The sequence below is a fragment of the Mus pahari genome, chromosome 12 (genome assembly GCF_900095145.1).
Source record: "Mus pahari chromosome 12, PAHARI_EIJ_v1.1, whole genome shotgun sequence".
Lineage (NCBI taxonomy): Eukaryota > Metazoa > Chordata > Mammalia > Rodentia > Muridae > Mus > Mus pahari.
The window spans coordinates 58573670-58579832 of record NC_034601.1 but is presented as its reverse complement, the minus strand read 5'-3'; positions in this window follow the sequence as shown (position 1 = coordinate 58579832).

Below are 6163 nucleotides of genomic sequence, written 5' to 3'. Positions count from 1 at the left end.
TATTTGTGATGGTTTGTATATGCTCTGCTCACGGAGTAGCACTATTAGGAGGTGTGGCCCTGTTGAAGTAGGTGTGTTACTGTGGGCATGAGCTTAAGACCCTCATCCTAGCTACCTGGAAGCCAGTATTCTGCTAGCAGCCTTCAGATGAAGATGTATAATTCTCAGCTCCTTTTCTACCATGCCTGCCTGGATGCTGCCATGTTCCTACCTTGATGATAATGGACTGAACCTCTGAACCTGTAAGACAGCTCCAATTAAATGTTGGACTTTATAAGACTTGCCTTAGTCATGGTGTCTGTTCACAGCAGTAAAACCCTAACTAAGACACTATTCATAATTCATTTCTACTTAACAAATGGATATTTTCTGTGAATTTTATTAATGTTGATAATTTTTAATCTTCTTTTTTCTTTTCTTTTCTTCTTTCTTTCTTTCTTTTTTTTTCTTTTTTTTCTTTTTTTTTGAATTTCTGCTCTCTCCAGTGGGCTCTGGTGGGCCCAGCTTGCTCCAGTCCAAAGATTTGTTATTACACATAAGTACATTGTAGCTGACTTCAGAAGAACCAGATGAGAGTGTTAGATCTCATTATGGGTAGTTGTGAGCCACCATGTGGCTAATGGGATTTGAACTCAGGACCTTCAGAAGAGCAGTCAGTGCTCTTGCCCACTAAGCTATCTTACCAGCCTACTTTTTTATCTTCTTAATTGAGACTTAAATTTGGCCACGAGCAAACTCAATGCGACTCAGATGCTTCATAGGTAATAAAAATAACTATGTTCTATAGGCAAAGCTGCCTAATATTATCACATGTGATTTCTGTGTTAGAATTTTTGAGCAAGTTTCAGATAGTCAGAGACATATAGAGAAACTTTGCCTAGAAAACAAAAACAAAAGTAACAACAGAAGTATTTTCTCTTCTTAACTAAATTCAGTTGTTATATTTACTATTAAACTATTATCATAAATTAATTTTTCTTTCTTTTATTTTAGCTATAAATATTTTTGAAACATTACTATTGGGTGGATTATTTTTCTTCTCAAATATAGCAAGTTTGTAAATGATTTCCTTTGTGAAAAAAATGAGTTATATTTAGATTCACTGTACAAAATGTCACTTAGAAAAGATCATTTTTAAAAGTTTTGTGTTACAGAATCTAGAACTGCACTTTTAAAATATTCCTACTGTTTGCTTTGACCAACATCCATATGATAAATTCTAATTCTACTCTTAAACTCCTTTTGCATAAATCACATTTAGAATAATACACACACACACACACACACACACACACACACAAACTCACTCATAAGTATAGTGTAACCTTCCCTGGTCTGTTTTAGTAAAGCATGTTTTGCAGATTTTGACATATTCTTCATTTATTAACTGTTTATACTGTTGCAAGCTATGCAATATTTTCTAAGCTTTAAAAATTCCTTATTTGGAAAATGAAATGTTTCTTTGAAGATATATGAAAATAATATATCTAAATTGTAATGTCTTCTTGGTAAATAGGAAGCATCTTCAGCATGACAACTATTATTTTTGCTATTGTGTTTTATATGAGCATAATTTTAAATCAAACTATAACATGTAGTTATTAGCCCAAGCGCTCAGGATACCCACAATACAACCCACAAACCATATGGAGCTTAAGAAGAAAGAAGACCAAAGTGTGAATGCTACAATCCTACAGAGTAGGGAGAACAAAATAATCACAGGAGGTAGGAGAAGGCAGGGACCTGAGAAGGAGAGAGAAGAGGGAGGAACAAAAGGGGGGGGCAGGATCAGGTATTGGAAGGGAGAGAAGTACAGAGAATCAGGAAATATGTACCAGAGGGTGATGGGGAACTGGATGTAGCCACTAGAAAGTCCCAGATCCAGAGAACCAAGAGGCCCCCATGATCCAATCAGGATGACTTTAGCTGTAATACCCAACAAAGGGGAGATTAAACTGTAGAGACCACCTCCAGTAGATAGGCATGGCCTCCAGTTGAGGGATGGAGCTACTCACCCATCTCAAATTTTTTGACCCAGAAATGTTCCTGTCCAAAAGAAATTCTGGGACAAAAAAAAAAAAGAAAAAAAAAGAAACAGAGACTGGAGGAAAGGCCATCCAGAGACTGCCCCACCTAGGGATCCATCCCATCTGCAGACACCAAACCCAGACACTATCACTGATGCCAGGAAGCTCCCTGACAGGAGCTTTTCCTGGGAGGTTCTACCAGCACCTGACCAATACAGATGCAGATACAGCCAACCATCACACTGAGCCTGGGGACCCCAATGGAAGAGCTAGGGGAAGGACTGAAGGGAATAAGGGGGATTACAAACACATAAAAACCAACTAACTGGATCATCCAGAATTCGTAGAGACCACCAACTAAAGAGTATATGTGGACTCCAGATACATATGTAGAAGAGGATAGCCTTATCCGATAATGGGAGAGGAGGCTGTTGGTTGTGTGGAGGCTTGAAACCCCAGTGTAGGGATGCTAGAGCAGGAGGGGGTGAGTGGGTAGAGGAGCACCCTTATATGGGCAAAGGGGAAGGGAAATGGAGGATGGGATGGGGGTTTGTGGAGCCCCGAGCGGTAACCTGGAAGAGGATTTTCATTTGAAATGTAAATGAATAAAATGATTAATTCAAAAAAAAAAAAAATAGTGCAACGCCTTGCAAAAACAAAATACCACAGCTTAATGTGGCATGCAACAGTTGCCACAAGATACTGTCAACTGGCTCAAAATATTTTAAAATATATAATTTAAAATTTTTATTTGACAGTACTATTGAGGAAAGAACACATGGGTGCCATGCACTGTATGCATGTGGAGACCAGAGAACAACTTTGAGGAGTTGGCTCTCTGCTTCCCCTGTGGGATCCAGGGACTGAATTCAGGTTGTCAGGTTAACACTATAAATACTCAACCACTGGACCTTCTGTCCAACTCATAAGACACCATTTTTTAGTTGATCTTTGTAGAGAAGATGCTATCACTGACATAGATATTCATGACATTTTATTTACATATTTAAAAGATTTAGTTGCTATTAATCATGTTGATAGTTGGATTATACAGATATATTTTCAATAATGTCACAGTGAGTATATGTTTGCATTGAACATCGATTTGGTTCTATGTGTGTAAGGCTTATAATTTGATACAGTGAATCTCTCAGGTGTATTTGAGCAGCAAAATACAATTGTTTCAAAGTCATGGGTTAAAACATACATGAAATGTTTTTTAGCTTAGAAAACATTTCCATTGGTTGTTGCATAGATAATAACCTTCAGCATGTGGTTGCGAATTAAATGCAAAATAACATCAGGAGCCCTGCTTCAAGAAACAATTAGACCTTCTGCAGAGTCATTCAGTAAAATTACATTATTGTGTTCAACTGAGAGGAGCTGTGCAGAATGTGTTTACAAAATATAATTGCAGGGACAGCTGGCCTAAAAAGGAGGAATCTTAATAATATATGTTGCTGAGGTGGTTGGCTGTTTACTCCCCATTATGAGAATGTTTGATAAGAAGAACAGTCATTGTTGCATGAGAAAGAGAAATTAATTTCAGAGAATAATGATGTAGCTCCTCATGTCCCTTAAATGAATTTTCAAATGTATTGTTAGTCATGCAAGCAATATTCCTGGAGGATTTCTGCTCCTTGCTCCTACTCGCGAGGCCACCAATCTTCTGTGTCGCTTTGCTCCGTTGACTTCTTCTTTTATTTCCATAACTTCCCTTCTGTAATGCAAACAGGAGAAAGAGAAAATGGGGGAAGAACAAAAGGTAGGCATACAAAATAACTCCACTCCCTCTGCATAGAGGTTGAGTAGGGATGTGGTGCCACACTGAGATTTTAATGAATAGAGCAAGAATAGTGTTCTTTTAAACCAAACTGGGGATGGGACCCACTGTATGTTTTGCTCTTTTATAATGAATTTTACTTTTACATGAAGTCTTTTTCAAGATTTGTAGTTGTTGTTGTTCCTATTCTTTGTCAAATGGCAATTATTTTTATCACCAAAGCCTTTCAATTTGCCATTAGAAATCTGCAATTGCTAAAATAAAGGTCTAAAAATTCTCGTGATCATCCCATATACAATAACCAAACTCAGACACTATTGTGGATTTCAACAAGTGCTTGCTGACAGGAGCCTGATATAGCTGTCTCCTGAGAGGCTCTGCCAGTGCCTGACAAATACAGAAGTGGATGCTCACAGCCATCCACTGAACAGAGCACAGGGTCCCCAATGAAGGAGCTAGAGAAAAGACCCAAAGAGCTGAAGGGGTTTGCAGCCCCATTGGAGGAACAACAATAAGAACTAGCCAGTACCCCCAGAGCTCCCAGGGACTAAATCACCAACCAGAGAGCACACATGGTGGGACTCATGACTCCAGCTGCATAGGCAGCAGAGGATGGCCTAGTAGGACATCAATGGGAAGAGAGGCCCCTTGTCCTATGAAGGCTCTATGCCCCAGTGTGGGGAAATGCCAGGGCCAGGAGGTGGGAGTGGTTGGGTTGATGAGCAGGGGGAGGGAGAAGAGGAATAGGGGGAGAGTGTTTTTCTGAGGGGAAACCAGGAAAGGGGATAACACTTGAAATGTAAATAAAGAAAATATCCAATTGAAAAAGAAACCAATATTTTTCTAGATTTAGCTAATAACAAGATAGCATACTCTTTTAAATAATTGGCATAATTTGCATTTTCATTTGAAAAGAAAGTTAGTTAATGCTTAGGTAAGATTTTAATTCATTTTTTTTCATTTCTTCAAGATATGAATATATAGATTATATGTAGAAAAATTGTATATATACACATATTATTAGCATTGAGACAGTCATACTGTATAGTAAACAAATAGAACTGCACTATGGGAAGTGATATGCAAAAATGGGGTGGACATTGTATACTGTGTAAAAAGAGTGCTGATAGGCACTAGGAAGACAGATAAGGAGAGCATTATCCTATGTATATATTAAGCAAAGGATATGCTATTTTAAATTATTTGTGGGAGGATATCTTACTGTGGAGACTATACAGGCTTGTGCCTTTTTGTAATCTTTTAATATTTTTATCATTCAGAAAAATACAGAGAAACCAATGCCAACTTCAAACTACAGTACCAATAAAAACTTTTGCTTCCTATATTATAGTAAATCACATCAGACTACTCTAAGGGAAGAGACCTTGTGATGGTTTTCCTACCTGCTTTGACATGCACACAACAAATATACATATAAACAAAGTGGACATAGAAGGTTCTATCTATCATCTACCTATGTATTTTCATCATATATATATATATATATATATATATATATATATATATATATATACTTGAAGAGCTTTAGAAATTTGAGGGGAATGAAGAGGCATAGAAGAATTGGAGGGAGAGAAGAGGCTATGAATGATGTGAATAAAGTACTCATTTATAAAGTCCTCAAAGCTATAAAATCACATCTTTAGCTATGTACAGGTGGCACAGACAAAAGTGTCTACACTGACTTTATCTGTACAGACAACACACTGCTAGTGAAGCACTGGGGGTCCTCTAGGCTTGCATGTCTCATGGTCAGTGTGTGAGTCAGTGTCTGGCTACATCTTCCCTTCCACATAACGTGGACAGCAAACAGATGGACTTGAGAGCTGGGGAAGCTTCATCCACATGCCCCTCCTTGGTGGAGAAGGCCGGAAGGCCATTTATGCCACCTTAGCATTGCTGTCTTCTCAAAGTCAGAATTCTTATTCACAGCAGCTGCCAAAGGACAGTCCAAGACAGGAAAACTAGAGAGCCAGCCTCTGCAGGTCTAGAAGCTGCACGTGCCCTGTCATCTCAGCTAATGTTCATGCAGATTCAAGGAGGGTGACTTCAGTTTCCTGTCTTTACCATAGTCACAGATAGTGTTTATCTATCCCTTTTCTCTGATTCTTATTTGGACTCATTTATTTAAGTCTCTAATTTTTCCATTGATGTTTTATATATTTGATGGTTTTATAATTACATACAACATGCAGCATGATTACATTAATACATTAATTACACATAGTGATAGAGTGCATTATGAATATATGTGTATGCATGCACAGACAAACATAGATAGACAGACCTACACCACACACTCACACACACACACACACACACACACACACACACA